Genomic DNA, 19,839 nt, shown 5'->3' on the forward strand with positions numbered 1-19,839 from the left:
ACCCACATTCCTGGACTGTCACCCTCACTCCTGGACTGTCTCCCTCACTCCTGGACTGTCACCCTCACTCCTGGACGTTTCCGCTCATTCCTGGACAGTTCCCCTGACTCCTGGACTGTTCCCCTGACTCCTGGACGTTTCCCCTCACTCCTGGACTGTCACCCTCACTCCCGGTCTGTTCTCCTCATTCCTGGACGGTCATCCACATTCCTGGACTGTTCTCCACACTCCTGGACTCGCCCCCTCACTCCTGGACATTCCCCCTCACTCCAAGCCTGTCCCCCTCACTCCTGAACTGCCCTCTCTCCTGGATTCACTCCTGGACTGTTCCACTCACTCCTGGACTGTTCCACTCACTCCTGGATTCACTCCTAGACTGTTCCTCTCAGTCCTGGACTGTTCCACTCACTCCTGGACGGTCCCTCTCGCTCCTGAACTGTCCCTCTCGCTCCTGAACTGTCCCCCTTCCTCCTGGACTGTTTCCCTCACTCCTGGGCTGTCCCCCTCACTTCTGAACTCTCCCCCTCACTCCTGAAGTGTCAACCTCACTCCTGAGCTGTCTCCCTCACTCCTGAACTGTCGCCTTCACTACTGGACTGTTCCCCTCACTCCTGAACTCTCCCCCTCACTCCTGACCTGTCAACCTCACTCCTGGGCTGTCACCCTCACACCTGGACCATTTCCCTCACTCCTGGACTGTCACTCTCTCTCCAAGAGTGTCACCCTCACTCCTGGACTGTTCCCCTCATTCCTGGACTGTTCCCCTCATTCCAGGGCTGTTCCCCTCACTTCTGGTCTGTTCCCCTCACTTCTGGACTGTTCCCCTCATTCCTGGACTGTTCCCCACACTCCTGGACTCTCCCCCTCACTCCTAGCCTGTCTCCCTCACTCCTGAACTGCCCCTCACTCCTGGATTCACTGCTGGACTGTTCCTCTCACTCCTGGACTGTTCCACTCACTCCTGAACTGTACACCTCACTCCTGGACTGTCTTTCTCAGTCCTGGACTGTCACCCTCACTCCTGGACTGTCACCCTCACGCCTGGACTGTTCCCCTCAGTCCTGGACTTTTCCCCTCACTCCTTGGCTGCTCCCCTCACTCCTGGGCTGTTCCCCTCACTCCTGGGCTGTTCCCCTCACTCCAGGACTGTTCCCCTCACTCCTGAACTGTCCCCCTCACTTCTGGACTGTCCCCTCTCTCCTGAACTGCCTCCTCACACCTGGATTCACTCCTGGACTGTTCCCCTCACCCCTGGACTGTTCCTCTCACTCCTGGACTCTTCCCCTCACTCCTGGACTGTTCCGCTAGCTCCTGGACTGTTACCCTCACTCCTGGACTGTCTCCCACATCCTGGACTATCACACTAACTGCTGGACTGTCACCCTCACTCCTGAACTGTTCCCCTCATTGCTCGACTGTTCCCCTCTCTCCTGAACCGTCACCCTCACTCCATGGCTGTTACCCTCACTCCTGGGATGTTCCCCTCACTCCTGGACTGTTCCCCTCACTCCTGGACTGTCATCATCACTCCTGGACTGTCTCCCACATCCTGGACTGTCACCCACAATCCTGGACTGTTCCCCTCACTCGTGGACTCTCCCCGTCACTCCTGGACTTTCCCCCCTCACTCCTGAACTGCCCCCTCACTCCTGGATTCACTCCTGGACTGTTCCTCTCACTCCAGGACTGTTCCACTCACTCCTGGACTGTCCCTCTCGCTCCTGAACTTTCCCCTTCATTCCTGGACTGTCCCCCTTTCTCCTGGACTGTCCTCCTCACTCCTGGATTGTTCCCCTCACTCTTGGATTGTTTCCCTCACTCTTGGACTGTTAACCTCACTACTGGATTGCTTCCCTCACTCCGGGATTGTTTCCCTCACATCCGGACTTTCCCCTCACTCCTGGAGTATTCCCCCGGCTCCTGGATTGTTTTCCTTGCTCCTGGATTGTTCCCCTCACTCCTGGACTGTTCCCCTTACTCCTAGACTGTCCCCATCATTCCTGGATTGTTTCCCTCACTCCTGGACTGTCCCTGTCATTCCTGGACTGTTGACCTCATTCCTGGACTGTTCCGCTCACTCCTGGACTGTCACCCTCACTCCTGGACTGTCTCCCTCACTCCTGGACAGTCTCCATCACTCCTGGACAGTCTCCCTCACTCATGGATTGTCACCCTCAATCCTGGATTGTCACCCTCACTCCTGGACTGTTCCCTTCATTCCTGGGCTGTCCCCCTCACTCCTGGACTGTTCCCCTCATTCGTGGACTGTTCGCCTCACTCCTGGACTGTTCCCCTGACTCCTGAATTGTCCCCCTCACTCCTGGACTGTTTCCTCACTCCTGAACTGCTTCCTCACACCTGGAACCACTCCTGGACTGTTTCCCTCATCCTGGACTGTTCCCCTCACTCCTAGATTGTTCCCCTCGCTCCTGGACTGTCTCCCTCATCCTGCACTGACACACTCACTCCTGGGCTGTCACCCTCACTCCTGGACTGTTGCCCTCATTCCTGGACTGTCCCCCTCACTCCTGCACTGTCACCCTGACTCATGGACTGTCACCTCATTCCTGGACTGTTCCCCTCACTCCTGCGCTGTCCACCTCATGCCTGGACTGTCTCTGCCATTCCTGGGCTTTTTTCCCTCATCCCTGGGCTGTTCCCCTCACTCCTGGACTGTTCCCCTCACTCCTGGGCTGTTGCCTAATTCCTGGATTGTTCCCCTCACTCCTGGACTGTTCCCCTCACTCCTAGACTGTCCCCATCTTTCCTGGATTGTTTCCCTCACTCCTGGACTGTCCCCGTCATTCCTGGAATGTTGACCTCATTCCTGGACTGTTCCGCTGACCCCTGGACTGTCACCCTCACTCCTGGACTGTCCCCCTCACACCCGGACAGTTCCCCTCACTCCTTGACTGGTCCCCTTACTCCTGGACTGTTCCCCTCTCTCCTGGGCTGTTCCACTCACTCCTGGAATGTTCCGCTAACTCCTGGACTGTTCCCCTCATTCCTGGATTGTTCCCCTCACTCTTGGATTGTCAGCCTCACTCCAGGACTGTCTGTCTCATCCTGGACTGTCACCCTCACTCCTGGACTGTCACCCTCACTCCTGGACTGTTCCCCTCATTCCTGGACTGTATCGCTCTCTCCTGGAATGTCACCCTCACTCCTGGACTGTCACCCTCACTCCTGGACTGTCACCCTCACTCCTAGAATGTTCCCCTCATTCCTGGACTGTTCCTCTCACTCATGGACTGTCACCCTCACTCCTAGACTATCTCCCTCACTCCTGGGCTGTTCCCCTCATTCCTGGACTGTTCCCCTCACTCCTGGACGGTCACCCTCACGCTTGGACTGTTCCCCTAAGTCCTGGACAGTCACCCACATTCCTGGACAGTTCCCGTCACTTCTGGACTCTGCCCCTCACTCCTGGAATTTCCACCTCAGTCCTGGACTGTCCCCCTCAGTCCTGGATTGTTCCCCTCACTCCTGGTTTGTTTCCCTCACTGCTGGACTGTTCACCTCACTACTGGATTGTTCCCTCACTCCTGGATTTTTTCCCTCACTCCTGGACTGTCCCCTCACTCCTGGATTCACACTTGGACTATTCCCCTTCACTCATGGACTCTTCCCCACACTCCTGGATTGTTCCATTCACTCCTGGAATGTCCCCCTCACTCCTGGGCTGTTCCGCTAACTCCTGGACTGTTCCCCTCACTCCTGTATTGTCACCCTCACTCCTGGACTGTCACCCTCATTCCTGGACTGTTCCCGTCATTCCTGGACTGTTCCCCTCTCTCCTGGACTGTTCCCCTCATATCTGGACTGTTACCCTCACTCCTGGACTGTCACCCTCACTCCTGGACTGTCACCCTCACTGCTGGACTGTTCCGCTCATTCCTGGACTGTTCCCCTCGCTCCTGGACTGTCACCCTCACACCTGGACTGTCTCTCTCACTCCTGGACTGTCACTCTGACTCCTGGAGTGTTACCCTCACTCCTAGACTATTCCCCTCATTCCTGGACTGTTCCCTTCATTCCTGACCTGTTCGCATCACTAATGGACTGTCCCCCTCACTCCTGAACTGCCCCCTCTCCTGGATTCACTCCTGGACTGTTCCTCTCACTCCTGGACTGTTCCACTCACTCCTGGATTCACTCCTAGACTGTTCCTCTCACTCCTGGACTGTTCCACTCACTCATGGGCTGTTCCTCTCAGTCCTGGACTGTTCCACTCACTCCTGGACTGTCCCTCTCGCTCCTGAACTGTCCCTCTCACTCCTGGACTGTCCCCCTTCCTCCTGGACTGTTCTCCCCATTCCGGGGCTGTTCCCCTCCCCCCTGGACTGTCCCCTCATTCCGGGACTGTTTCCCTCACTCCTGGGCTGTCCCCCTCACTCCTGAACTCTCCCCCTCACTCCTGAAGTGTCAACCTCACTCCTGAGCTGTCTCCCTCACTCCTGAACTGTCGCCTTCACTACTGGACTGTTCCCCTCACTCCTGAACTCTCCCCCTCACTCCTGACCTGTCACCCTCACTCCTGGGCTGTCACCCTCACACCTGGACCATCTCCCTCACTCCTGGACTGTCACTCTCTCTCCAAGAGTGTCACCCTCACTCCTGGACTGTTCCCCTCATTCCTGGACTGTTCCCCTCATTCCAGGGCTGTTCCCCTCACTTCTGGTCTGTTCCCCTCACTTCTGGACTGTTCCCCTCATTCCTGGACTGTTCCCCACACTCCTGGACTCTCCCCCTCACTCCTAGCCTGTCTCCCTCACTCTTGAACTGCCCCTCACTCCTGGATTCACTGCTGGACTGTTCCTCTCACTCCTGGACTGTTCCACTCACTCCTGAACTGTACACCTCACTCCTGGACTGTCTTTCTCAGTCCTGGACTGTCACCCTCACTCCTGGACTGTCTCCCTCACTCCTGGACTGTCACCCTCACTCCTGGACTGTCTCCCTCACTCCTGGACTGTCACCCTCACTCTTGGACTGTCACCCTCATTCCTGGACTGTCTCCCTCACTTCCGGAACAGTCTCCCTCACTCCTGGACTGTCACCCTCACTCCTGGACTGTCTCCCTCACTCCTGGACAGTCTCCCTCACTCCTGGACTGTCACCCTCACTCTTGGACTGTCACCCTCATTCCTGGACTGTCTCCCTCACTTCCGGAACAGTCTCCCTCACTCCTGGACTGTCACCCTACTCCTGGACTGTCACCCTCACTCCTGGAATGTCACCCACACTCCTGGATTCTTACCCTCACTCCTGAACTGTTCCCCTCGCACCTGGATTCACGCCTGAACTGTTCTCCTCACTACTGGAATGTTCCCCTCACTCCTGGTTTGTTTCCCTCAGTCCTGGACTGTCACCCTTACTCCTGGGCTGTAACCCTCACTCCTGGGCTGTCCCCCTAATTCCTGGATTGTTCGCCTCACTCGTGGGCTGTTCCTCTCAGTCCTGAATTGTTCCACTCACTCCTGGACTGTCTACCTTTTTCCTGGACTGTTCCCCTCACTCCTGGACTGTTCCCCTCACTCCTGGACTGTCCCCATCATTCCTGGATTGTTTCCCTCACTCCTGGACTGTCCCCATCAATCCTGGACTGTTCCCCTCACTCCTGAACTCTCCCCCTCACTCCTGAACTGTCACCCTCACTCCTGGGCTGTCACCCTCACTCTTGGACTGTTCCCCTCATTCCTGGACTGTTCCACTCCCTCCTGGACTGTCACCCTCACTCCTGGACTGTCTCCCTCTCTCCTGGACTGTTACCCTCACCCCTGGACTGTCACCCTCACTCCTGGACTGTCACCCTCACTGCTGGACTGTTCCCCTCATTCCTGGACTGTCACCCACATTCCTGGACTGTCACCCTCACTCCTGGACTGTCTCCCTCACTCCTGGACTGTCACCCTCACTCCTGGACGTTTCCGCTCATTCCTGGACAGTTCCCCTGACTCCTGGACTGTTCCCCTGACTCCTGGACGTTTCCCCTCACTCCTGGACTGTCACCCTCACTCCCGGTCTGTTCTCCTCATTCCTGGACGGTCATCCACATTCCTGGACTGTTCTCCACACTCCTGGACTCGCCCCCTCACTCCTGGACATTCCCCCTCACTCCAAGCCTGTCCCCCTCACTCCTGAACTGCCCCCTCTCCTGGATTCACTCCTGGACTGTTCCACTCACTCCTGGACTGTTCCACTCACTCCTGGATTCACTCCTAGACTGTTCCTCTCAGTCCTGGACTGTTCCACTCACTCCTGGACGGTCCCTCTCGCTCCTGAACTGTCCCTCTCGCTCCTGAACTGTCCCCCTTCCTCCTGGACTGTTTCCCTCACTCCTGGGCTGTCCCCCTCACTTCTGAACTCTCCCCCTCACTCCTGAAGTGTCAACCTCACTCCTGAGCTGTCTCCCTCACTCCTGAACTGTCGCCTTCACTACTGGACTGTTCCCCTCACTCCTGAACTCTCCCCCTCACTCCTGACCTGTCAACCTCACTCCTGGGCTGCCACCCTCACACCTGGACCATTTCCCTCACTCCTGGACTGTCACTCTCTCTCCAAGAGTGTCACCCTCACTCCTGGACTGTTCCCCTCATTCCTGGACTGTTCCCCTCATTCCAGGGCTGTTCCCCTCACTTCTGGTCTGTTCCCCTCACTTCTGGACTGTTCCCCTCATTCCTGGACTGTTCCCCACACTCCTGGACTCTCCCCCTCACTCCTAGCCTGTCTCCCTCACTCCTGAACTGCCCCTCACTCCTGGATTCACTGCTGGACTGTTCCTCTCACTCCTGGACTGTTCCACTCACTCCTGAACTGTACACCTCACTCCTGGACTGTCTTTCTCAGTCCTGGACTGTCACCCTCACTCCTGGACTGTCTCCCTCACTCCTGGACAGTCTCCCTCACTCCTGGACTGTCACCCTCACTCCTGGACTGTCACCCTCACTCCTGGACTGTCTCCCTCACTTCCGGAACAGTCTCCCTCACTCCTGGACTGTCACCCTCACTCCTGGACTGTCTCCCTCACTCCTGGACAGTCTCCCTCACTCCTGGACTGTTACCCTCACTCTTGGACTGTCACCCTCACTCCTGGGTTGTCTCCCTCACTTCCGGAACAGTCTCCCTCACTCCTGGACTGTCACCCTACTCCTGGACTGTCACCCTCACTCCTGGAATGTCACCCACACTCCTGGATTCTTACCCTCACTCCTGAACTGTTCCCCTCGCACCTGGATTCACTCCTGAACTGTTCTCCTCACTACTGGAATGTTCCCCTCACTCCTGGTTTGTTTCCCTCAGTCCTGGACTGTCAGCCTTACTCCTGGGCTGTAACGCTCACTCCGGGGCTGTCCCCTAATTCCTGGCTTGTTCCCCGCACTCCTGCACTGTTACCCTCACTCCTGGGCTGTCCCCCTAATTCCTGGATTGTTCGCCTCACTCGTGGGCTGTTCCTCTCAGTCCTGAATTTTTCCACTCACTCCTGGACTGTCTACCTTTTTCCTGGACTGTTCCCCTCACTCCTGGACTGTTCCCCTCACTCCTGGACTGTCCCCATCATTCCTGGAATGTTTCCCTCACTCCTGGACTGTCCCCATCAATCCTGGACTGTTCCCCTCACTCCTGAACTCTCCCCCTCACTCCTGAACTGTCACCCTCACTCCTGGGCTGTCACCCTCACTCTTGGACTGTTCCCTTCATTCCTGGACTGTTCCACTCCCTCCTGGACTGTCACCCTCACTCCTGGACTGTCTCCCTCTCTCCTGGACTGTTACCCTCACCCCTGGACTGTCACCCTCACTCCTGGAATGTCACCCTCACTGCTGGACTATTCCGCTCATTCCTGGACTGTTCCCCTCACTCCTGGACTGTCACCCTCACTTCTGGACGTTTCCCCTCATTCCTGGACAGTTCCCCTGACTCCTGGACTGTTCCCCTGACTCCTGGACATTTCCCCTCATTCCTGCACTGTTCCCCTGATTCCTGGACTGTTCCCCTCATTCCTGGACTGTTCCCCTCACTCCTGCACTGTCACCCTCACTTCTGGTCTGTTCCCCTCATTCCTGGACTGTCACCCACATTCCTGGACTGTCACCCTCACTCCTGGACTGTCACCCTCACTCCTGGACTGTCTCCCTCACTTCCGGAACAGTCTCCCTCACTCCTGGACTGTCACCCTCACTCCTGGACTGTCTCCCTCACTCCTGGACAGTCTCCCTCACTCCTGGACTGTCACCCTCACTCTTGGACTGTCACCCTCACTCCTGGGTTGTCTCCCTCACTTCCGGAACAGTCTCCCTCACTCCTGGACTGTCACCCTACTCCTGGACTGTCACCCGCACTCCTGGAATGTCACCCACACTCCTGGATTCTTACCCTCACTCCTGAACTGTTCCCCTCGCACCTGGATTCACTCCTGAACTGTTCTCCTCACTACTGGAATGTTCCCCTCACTCCTGGTTTGTTTCCCTCAGTCCTGGACTGTCACCCTTACTCCTGGGCTGTAACCCTCACTCCGGGGCTGTCCCCTAATTCCTGGCTTGTTCCCCGCACTCCTGCACTGTTACCCTCACTCCTGGGCTGTCCCCCTAATTCCTGGATTGTTCGCCTCACTCGTGGGCTGTTCCTCTCAGTCCTGAATTTTTCCACTCACTCCTGGACTGTCTACCTTTTTCCTGGACTGTTCCCCTCACTCCTGGACTGTTCCCCTCACTCCTGGACTGTCCCCATCATTCCTGGAATGTTTCCCTCACTCCTGGACTGTCCCCATCAATCCTGGACTGTTCCCCTCACTCCTGAACTCTCCCCCTCACTCCTGAACTGTCACCCTCACTCCTGGGCTGTCACCCTCACTCTTGGACTGTTCCCCTCATTCCTGGACTGTTCCACTCCCTCCTGGACTGTCACCCTCACTCCTAGACTGTCTCCCTCTCTCCTGGACTGTTACCCTCACCCCTGGACTGTCACCCTCACTCCTGGAATGTCACCCTCACTGCTGGACTATTCCGCTCATTCCTGGACTGTTCCCCTCACTCCTGGACTGTCACCCTCACTTCTGGTCTGTTCCCCTCATTCCTGGACTGTCACCCACATTCCTGGACTGTCACCCTCACTCCTGGACTGTCTCCCTCACTCCTGGACTGTCACTCTCACTCCTGGAGTGTCACCCTCACTCCTGGACGTTTCCCCTCATTCCTGGACAGTTCCCCTGACTCCTGGACTGTTCCCCTGACTCCTGGACGTTTCCCCTCATTCCTGCACTGTTCCCCTGATTCCTGGACTGTTCCCCTCATTCCTGGACTGTTCCCCTCACTCCTGCACTGTCACCCTCACTTCTGGTCTGTTCCCCTCATTCCTGGACTGTCACCCACATTCCTGGACTGTCACCCTCACTCCTGGATTGTTCCCCTCACTCCTGGGCTGTTCCCCTCATTCCTGGGCTGTTTCCCTCACTCCTGGACTGTTCCCTTCATTCCTGGGCTGTTCCCCTCACTCCTGGATTGTTCCCTTCATTCCTGGGCTGTTCCCCTCATTCCTGGGCTGTTCCCCTCACTCCTGGACTGTTCCCTTCATTCCTGGGCTGTTCCCTTATTCCTGGGCTGTTTCCCTCACTCCTGGACTGTCACCCTCATTCCTGGACTGTCTCCCTCATCCTGGACTGTCACCCTCACTCCTGGACTGTCTCCCGCACTGCTAGACTGTTCCCCTCATTCCTGGACTATTCCCCTCACTCCTGGACTGTCACCCTCACTCCTGGACTGTCTCCCTCACTCCTGGATGTCACCCTCACTCCTGGACTGTCACCCTCACTCCTGGACTGTTCCCCTCATTCCTGGACTTTTCCCTTCTCTCCTGGGCTGTTCCCCTCACTCCTGGACTGTTCCCCTCACTCCGAGAATGTCCCCGTCATTCCTGGATTGTTTCCCTTACTCCTGTACTGTCCCTGTCATTCATGGTTTGTTCCCCTCACTTCCGGGCTGTCCCCCTCACTCCTGAACTGCCCCTCACTCCTGGATTCACTCCTGGACTGTTCCTCTGGCTCCTGGACAGTTCCACCCACTCCTGAACTGTACCCCTCACTCCTGGACGGACTTTCTCAGTCCTGGACTGTCACCCTCACTCCTGGACTGTCTCCCTCACTCGTGGACTGTCACCCTCACTCCTGGACTGTCACCCTCACTCCTGGACTGTCTCCCTCACTCCTGGACAGTCTCCCTCACTCCTGGACTGTCACCCTCACTCCTGGACTGTCACCCTCACTCCTGGACTGTTCCCCTCACTCCTGGAATGTTCCCCTCACTCCTGGGTTGTTTCCCTCAGTCCTGGACTGTCACCCTTACTCCTGGGCTGTCCCCTAATTCCGGGATTGTTCCCCTCACTCGTGGGCTGTTCCTCTCAGTCCTGGATTGTTCCACTCACCCCTGGACTGTCCCTCTCGCTCCTGAACTGTCCCCCTCACTCCTGGAGTGTTCCCCTCACTCCTGGGCTGCTCCCCTCACTCCTGCACTGTTCCCTTCATTCCTGGATTGTTCCCCTCATTCCTGAGCTGTTCTCCTCATTCCTTGGCTAATCCCTTCACTCCTGGACTGTCACCCTCACTCCTGGACTGTTCCCCTCATTCCTGGATTGTTCCCCTCACTCCTGGATTGTCATGCTCACTCCTGGACTATCACACTCACTCCTGGACTGTCTCCCTCATCCTGGACTGTCACCCTCACTTCTGGACTGTCACCCTCACTCCTGGACTGTCACCCTCACTCCTGCACTGTCCCCCTCATTCCTGGACTGTTCCCCTCACTCCTGGATTTTCATCCTCACTCCTGGACTGTTCCCCTCATTCCTGGACTGTTCCCCTCATTCCTGGACTGTTCCCCTCACTCCTGGACTGTTCCCCTCATTCCTGGACTGTTCCCTCACTCCTGGACTGTCACCCTCTCTTCTGGTCTGTTCCCCTCATTCCTGGACTGTTCCCTCACTCCTGGACTGTTCCCCACACTCCTGGTCTCTCCACCTCACTCCTGGACTGTCCCCCTCACTCCTAGCCTGTCCCCCTCACTCCTGAACTGCCCCTCACTCCTGGATTCACTCCTGGACTGTTCCTTTCGCTCCTGGACAGTTCCACCCACTCCTGAACTGTACCCCTCACTCCTGGACGGTCTTTCTCAGCCCTGGACTGTCACCCTCACTCCTGGACTGTCACCCTCACTTCTGGTCTGTTCCCCTCATTCCTGGACTGTCACCCACATTCCTGGACTGTCACCCTCACTCCTGGACTGTCTCCCTCACTCCTGGACTGTCACTCTCACTCCTGGAGTGTCACCCTCACTCCTGGACGTTTCCCCTCATTCCTGGACAGTTCCCCTGACTCCTGGACTGTTCCCCTGACTCCTGGACGTTTCCCCTCATTCCTGCACTGTTCCCCTGATTCCTGGACTGTTCCCCTCATTCCTGGACTGTTCCCCTCACTCCTGCACTGTCACCCTCACTTCTGGTCTGTTCCCCTCATTCCTGGACTGTCACCCACATTCCTGGACTGTCACCCTCACTCCTGGATTGTTCCCCTCACTCCTGGGCTGTTCCCCTCATTCCTGGGCTGTTTCCCTCACTCCTGGACTGTTCCCTTCATTCCTGGGCTGTTCCCCTCACTCCTGGATTGTTCCCTTCATTCCTGGGCTGTTCCCTTATTCCTGGGCTGTTCCCCTCACTCCTGGACTGTCACCCTCATTCCTGGACTGTCTCCCTCATCCTGGACTGTCACCCTCACTCCTGGACTGTCTCCCGCACTGCTAGACTGTTCCCCTCATTCCTGGACTATTCCCCTCACTCCTGGACTGTCACCCTCACTCCTGGACTGTCTCCCTCACTCCTGGATGTCACCCTCACTCCTGGACTGTCACCCTCACTCCTGGACTGTTCCCCTCATTCCTGGACTTTTCCCTTCTCTCCTGGGCTGTTCCCCTCACTCCTGGACTGTTCCCCTCACTCCGAGAATGTCCCCGTCATTCCTGGATTGTTTCCCTTACTCCTGTACTGTCCCTGTCATTCATGGTTTGTTCCCCTCACTTCCGGGCTGTCCCCCTCACTCCTGAACTGCCCCTCACTCCTGGATTCACTCCTGGACTGTTCCTCTCGCTCCTGGACAGTTCCACCCACTCCTGAACTGTACCCCTCACTCCTGGACGGACTTTCTCAGTCCTGGACTGTCACCCTCACTCCTGGACTGTCTCCCTCACTCGTGGACTGTCACCCTCACTCCTGGACTGTCACCCTCACTCCTGGACTGTCTCCCTCACTCCTGGACAGTCTCCCTCACTCCTGGACTGTCACCCTCACTCCTGGACTGTCACCCTCACTCCTGGACTGTTCCCCTCACTCCTGGAATGTTCCCCTCACTCCTGGGTTGTTTCCCTCAGTCCTGGACTGTCACCCTTACTCCTGGGCTGTCCCCTAATTCCGGGATTGTTCCCCTCACTCGTGGGCTGTTCCTCTCAGTCCTGGATTGTTCCACTCACCCCTGGACTGTCCCTCTCGCTCCTGAACTGTCCCCCTCACTCCTGGAGTGTTCCCCTCACTCCTGGGCTGCTCCCCTCACTCCTGCACTGTTCCCTTCATTCCTGGATTGTTCCCCTCATTCCTGAGCTGTTCTCCTCATTCCTTGGCTAATCCCTTCACTCCTGGACTGTCACCCTCACTCCTGGACTGTTCCCCTCATTCCTGGATTGTTCCCCTCACTCCTGGATTGTCATGCTCACTCCTGGACTATCACACTCACTCCTGGACTGTCTCCCTCATCCTGGACTGTCACCCTCACTTCTGGACTGTCACCCTCACTCCTGGACTGTCACCCTCATTCCTGGACTGTTCCCCTCACTCCTGGATTTTCATCCTCACTCCTGGACTGTTCCCCTCATTCCTGGACTGTTCCCCTCATTCCTGGACTGTTCCCCTCACTCCTGGACTGTTCCCCTCATTCCTGGACTGTTCCCTCACTCCTGGACTGTCACCCTCTCTTCTGGTCTGTTCCCCTCATTCCTGGACTGTTCCCTCACTCCTGGACTGTTCCCCACACTCCTGGTCTCTCCACCTCACTCCTGGACTGTCCCCCTCACTCCTAGCCTGTCCCCCTCACTCCTGAACTGCCCCTCACTCCTGGATTCACTCCTGGACTGTTCCTCTCGCTCCTGGACAGTTCCACCCACTCCTGAACTGTACCCCTCACTCCTGGACGGTCTTTCTCAGCCCTGGACTGTCACCCTCACTCCTGGACTGTCACCCTCACTCCTGGACAGTCTCCCTCACTCGTGGACTGTCACCCTCACTCCTGGACTGTCTCCCTCACTCCTGGACAGTCTCTCTCACTCCTGGACTGTCACCCTCACTCCTGGACTGTCACCCTCACTCCTGGACTGTTCCCCTCACTGCTGGAATGTTCCCCTCACTCCTGGGTTGTTTCCCTCAGTCCTGGACTGTCACCCTTACTCCTGGCCTGTCACCCTCACTCCTGGGCTGTCCCCTAATTCCTGGATTGTTCCCCTCACTCGTGGGCTGTTCCTCTCAGTCCTGGATTGTTCCACTCACCCCTGGACTGTCCTTCTCGCTCCTGAACTGTCCCCCTCATTCCTGGACTGTCTACCTTTCTCCTGGACTGTTCCCCTCACTCCTGGACTGTTCCCCTCACTCCTAGACAGTTCCCATCATTCCTGGATTGTTTCCCTCACTCCTGGACTGTCCCCATCATTCCTGGGTTGTTCGCTTCACTCCTAGACTGTTGCCCTCATTCCAGGACTATTCCCCTCACTCCTGGACTGTCACTCTCAGTCCTGGAGTGTCACCCTCACTCCTGGATGTTTCACCTCATTCCTGGACTGTCACCCTCACTGCTGGATTGTTCCCTTCAGTCCTGGATTGTTCACTCACTGCTGGACTGTTCCTTGCACTACTGGAATGTTTCCCTCACTCCTGGATTGTTTCCATCACTTCTGGATATTCCCCTCACTTCTGGGCTGTTCCCCTCATTCCTGGATTGTTCCCCTCACTCCATGGCTGTTCCACTCACTCCTGGGCTGTTCCCCTCACTCCTGGACTGTTCCCTTAATTCCTGAGCTGTTCCCCTCATTCCTGGTCTGTTCCCTTCACTCCTGGACTGTCACCCTCATTCCTGGACTGTCTCCCTCATCCTGGACTTTCACCCTCACTCCTGGAATGTCACCCTCACTGCTAGACTGTTCCCCTCATTCCTGGACTGTTCCCCTCACTCCTGGACTGTCACCCTCACTCCTGGACTGTCTCCCTCACTCCTGGATGTCACCCTCACTCCTGGACTGTCACCCTCACTCCTGGACTGTTCCCCTCATTCCTGGCCTGTTCCCCTCACTCCTAGGCTGATATCCTCATTCCTGGCCTGTTCCCCTAAGTCCTGGACTGTTCCCCTCACTCCTGGACGGTCACCCTCACTCTTGGACTGTTCCCCTAAGTCCTGGACAGTCACCCACATTCCTGGACAGTTCCCGTCACTTCTGGACTCTGCCCCTCAATCCTGGAATTTCCACCTCAGTCCTGGACTGTCCCCCTCAGTCCTGGATTGTTCCCCTCACTCCTGGTTTGTTTCCCTCACTGCTGGACTGTTCACCTCACTACTGGATTGTTCCCTCACTCCTGGATTTATTCCCTCACTCCTGGACTGTCCCCTCACTCCTGGATTCACTCTTGGACTATTCCCCTTCACTCATGGACTCTTCCCCACACTCCTGGATTGTTCCATTCACTCCTGGAATGTCCCCCTCACTCCTGGGCTGTTCCGCTAACTCCTGGACTGTTCCCCTCACTCCTGTATTGTCTCCCTCATCCTGGACTGTCACCCTCACTCCTGGACTGTCACCCTCACTGCTGGACTGTTCCGCTCATTCCTGGACTGTCACTCTCACGCCTGGAGTGTTACCCTCACTCCTAGACTGTTCCCCTCATTCCTAGACTGTTCCCTTCATTCCTGACCTGTTCGCATCACTACTGGACTGTTCCCCTCACTCCTGGACTGTCACCCTCACTCCTGGTCTGTTCTCCTCATTCCTGGACTGTCATCCACATTCCTGGACTGTTCTCCACACTCCTGGACTCGCCCCCTCACTCCTGGACATTCCCCCTCACTCCAAGCCTGTCCCCCTCACTCCTGAACTGCTCCCTCTCCTGGATTCACTCCTAGACTGTTCCTCTCACTCCTGGACTGTTCCACTCACTCATGGGCTGTTCCTCTCAGTCCTGGACTGTTCCACTCACTCCTGGACTGTCACTCTCGCTCCTGAACTGGCCCTCTCGCTCCTGGACTGTTCCCCCCATTCCGGGGCTGTTCCCCTCCCCACTGGACTGTCCCCTCATTCCGGGACTGTTTCCCTCCCTCCTGGGCTGTTCCCCTCACTCCTGAACTCTCCCCCTCACTCCTGAAGTGTCAACCTCACTCCTGGGCTGTCTCCCTCACTCCTGAACTGTCGCCTTCACTACTGGACTGTTCCCCTCACTCCTGAACTCTCCCCCTCACTCCTGAACTGTCACCCTCACTCCTGGATTGTCACCCTCACACCTGGACTGTCTCCCTCACTCCTGGACTGTCACTCTCTCTCCAAGAGTGTCACCCTCACTCCTGGACTGTTCGCCTCATTCCTGGACTGTTCCCCTCATTCCAGGGCTGTTCCCCTCACTTCTGGTCTGTTCCCCTCACTTCTGGACTGTCACCCTCATTCCTGGACTGTCACCCTCTCTCCTGGACTGTCACCCTCACTCCTGGACTGTCACCCTCACTGCTGAATTGTTCCGCTCATTCCTGGACTGTTCCCCTCACTCCTGGACTGTCACATTCACACCTGGACTGTCCCCCTCACTCCTGGACTGTCACTCTCACTCCTAGAGTGTCACCCTCACTCCTAGACTGTTCCCTTCATTCCTGGACTTTTCCCCTCATTCCTGGACTGTTTTCCTCACTCCTGGGCTGTTCCCCTCACTCCTGAACTCTCCCCCTCACTCCTGAAGTGTCACCCTCACTCCTGGGCTGTCTCCCTCACTCCTGAACTGTCACCCTCACTACTGGACTGTTCCCCTCACTCCTGAACTCTCCCCCTCACTCCTGAACTGTCACCCTCACTCCTGGGCTGTCACCCTCACACCTGAACTGTCACCCTCACTACTGGACTGTTCCCCTCACTCATGAACTCTCCCCCTCACTCCTGAACTGTCACCTTCACTCCTGGACTGTTCCCTTCATTCCTGGGCTGTTCCCTTATTCCTGGGCTGTTCCCCTCACTCCTGGACTGTCACCCTCATTCCTGGACTGTCTCCCTCATCCTGGACTGTCAACCTCACTCCTGGACTGTCTCCCGCACTGCTAGACTGTTCCCCTCATTCCTGGACTATTCCCCTCACTCCTGGACTGTCACCCTCACTCCTGGACTGTCTCCCTTACTCCTGGATGTCACCCTCACTCCTGGACTGTCACCCTCACTCCTGGACTGTTCCCCTCATTCCTGGACTTTTCCCTTCTCTCCTGGGCTGTTCCCCTCACTCCTGGACTGTTCCCCTCAATCCGAGACTGTCCCCGTCATTCCTGGATTGTTTCCCTTACTCCTGTACTGTCCCTGTCATTCCTGGTTTGTTCCCCTCACTTCCGGGCTGTTCCCCTCACTCCTGGAGTGTTCCCCTCACTCCTGGGCTGTTCCCCTCACTCCTGCACTGTTCCCTTCATTCCTGGATTGTTCCCCTCATTCCTGAGCTGTTCCCCTCATTCCTGGGCTAAGCCCTTCAATCCTGGACTGTCACCCTCACTCCAGGACTGTTCCCCTCATTCCTGGATTGTTCCCCTCACTCCTGGATTGTCATGCTCACTACTGGACTATCACACTCACTCCTGGACTGTCACCCTCATCCTGGACTGTCACCCTCACTTCTGGACTGTCACCCTCACTCCTGGACTGTCACCCTCACTCCTGCACTGTCCCCCTCATTCCTGGACTGTTCCCCTCACTCCTGGATTTTCATCCTCACTCCTGGACTGTTCCCCTCATTCCTGGACTGTTCCCCTCATTCCTGGACTGTTCCCCTCACTCCTGGACTGTTCCCCTCATTCCTGGACTGTTCCCTCACTCCTGGACTGTCACCCTCTCTTCTGGTCTGTTCCCCTCATTCCTGGACTGTCACCCACATTCCTGGACTTTTCCCCACACTCCTGGTCCCTCCCCCTCACTCCTGCACTGTCCCCCTCACTCCTAGCCTGTCCCCCTCACTCCTGAACTGCCCCTCACTCCTGGATTCACTCCTGGACTGTTCCTCTCGCTCCTGGACAGTTCCACCCACTCCTGAACTGTACCCCTCACTCCTGGACGGTCTTTCTCAGTCCTGGACTGTCACCCTCACTCCTGGACTGTCTCCCTCACTCCTGGACAGTCTCCCTCACTCGTGGACTGTCACCCTCACTCCTGGACTGTCACTCTCGCTCCTGAACTGGCCCTCTCGCTCCTGGACTGTTCCCCCCATTCCGGGGCTGTTCCCCTCCCCCCTGGACTGTCCCCTCATTCCGGGACTGTTTCCCTCACTCCTGGGCTGTTCCCCTCACTCCTGAACTCTCCCCCTCACTCCTGAAGTGTCAACCTCACTCCTGGACTGTCACCCTCACTCCTGGACTGTTCCCCTCATTCCTGGACTTTTCCCTTCTCTCCTGGGCTGTTCCCCTCACTCCTGGACTGTTCCCCTCAATCCGAGACTGTCCCCGTCATTCCTGGATTGTTTCCCTTACTCCTGTACTGTCCCTGTCATTCCTGGTTTGTTCCCCTCACTTCCGGGCTGTTCCCCTCACTCCTGGAGTGTTCCCCTCACTCCTGGGCTGTTCCCCTCACTCCTGCACTGTTCCCTTCATTCCTGGATTGTTCCCCTCATTCCTGAGCTGTTCCCCTCATTCCTGGGCTAAGCCCTTCAATCCTGGACTGTCACCCTCACTCCAGGACTGTTCCCCTCATTCCTGGATTGTTCCCCTCACTCCTGGATTGTCATGCTCACTACTGGACTATCACACTCACTCCTGGACTGTCACCCTCATCCTGGACTGTCACCCTCACTTCTGGACTGTCACCCTCACTCCTGGACTGTCACCCTCACTCCTGCACTGTCCCCCTCATTCCTGGACTGTTCCCCTCACTCCTGGATTTTCATCCTCACTCCTGGACTGTTCCCCTCATTCCTGGACTGTTCCCCTCATTCCTGGACTGTTTCCCTCACTCCTGGACTGTTCCCCTCATTCCTGGACTGTTCCCTCACTCCTGGACTGTCACCCTCTCTTCTGGTCTGTTCCCCTCATTCCTGGACTGTCACCCACATTCCTGGACTTTTCCCCACACTCCTGGTCCCTCCCCCTCACTCCTGCACTGTCCCCCTCACTCCTAGCCTGTCCCCCTCACTCCTGAACTGCCCCTCACTCCTGGATTCACTCCTGGACTGTTCCTCTCGCTCCTGGACAGTTCCACCCACTCCTGAACTGTACCCCTCACTCCTGGACGGTCTTTCTCAGTCCTGGACTGTCACCCTCACTCCTGGACTGTCTCCCTCACTCCTGGACAGTCTCCCTCACTCGTGGACTGTCACCCTCACTCCTGGACTGTCACCCTCACTCCTGGACTGTCACCCTCACTCCTGGACTGTCACCCTCACTCCTGGACTGTCACCCTCACTGCTGAATTGTTCCGCTCATTCCTGGACTGTTCCCCTCACTCCTGGACTGTCACATTCACACCTGGACTGTCCCCCTCACTCCTGGACTGTCACTCTCACTCCTAGAGTGTCACCCTCACTCCTAGACTGTTCCCCTCATTCCTGGACTTTTCCCCTCATTCCTGGACTGTTTTCCTCACTCCTGGGCTGTTCCCCTCACTCCTGAACTCTCCCCCTCACTCCTGAAGTGTCACCCTCACTCCTGGGCTGTCTCCCTCACTCCTGAACTGTCACCCTCACTACTGGACTGTTCCCCTCACTCCTGAACTCTCCCCCTCACTCCTGAACTGTCACCCTCACTCCTGGGCTGTCACCCTCACACCTGAACTGTCACCCTCACTACTGGACTGTTCCCCTCACTCCTGAACTCTCCCCCTCACTCCTGAACTGTCACCCTCACTCCTGGACTGTTCCCTTCATTCCTGGGCTGTTCCCTTATTCCTGGGCTGTTCCCCTCACTCCTGGACTGTCACCCTCATTCCTGGACTGTCTCCCTCATCCTGGACTGTCACCCTCACTCCTGGACTGTCTCCCGCACTGCTAGACTGTTCCCCTCATTCCTGGACTATTCCCCTCACTCCTGGACTGTCACCCTCACTCCTGGACTGTCTCCCTCACTCCTGGATGTCACCCTCACTCCTGGACTGTCACCCTCAATCCTGGACTGTTCCACTCATTCCTGGCCTGTTCCCCTCACTCCTAGGCTGATATCCTCATTCCTGGCCTGTTCCCCTAAGTCCTGGACTGTTCCCCTCACTCCTGGACGGTCACCCTCACTCTTGGACTGTTCCCCTAAGTCCTGGACAGTCACCCACATTCCTGGACAGTTCCCGTCACTTCTGGACTCTGCCCCTCAATCCTGGAATTTCCACCTCAGTCCTGGACTGTCCCCCTCAGTCCTGGATTGTTCCCCTCACTCCTGGTTTGTTTCCCTCACTGCTGGACTGTTCACCTCACTACTGGATTGTTCCCTCACTCCTGGATTTATTCCCTCACTCCTGGACTGTCCCCTCACTCCTGGATTCACTCTTGGACTATTCCCCTTCACTCATGGACTCTTCCCCACACTCCTGGATTGTTCCATTCACTCCTGGA

The sequence above is a fragment of the Carcharodon carcharias genome, chromosome 9, assembly GCF_017639515.1.
Source record: "Carcharodon carcharias isolate sCarCar2 chromosome 9, sCarCar2.pri, whole genome shotgun sequence".
NCBI classification, from domain to species: Eukaryota; Metazoa; Chordata; class Chondrichthyes; order Lamniformes; family Lamnidae; genus Carcharodon; species Carcharodon carcharias.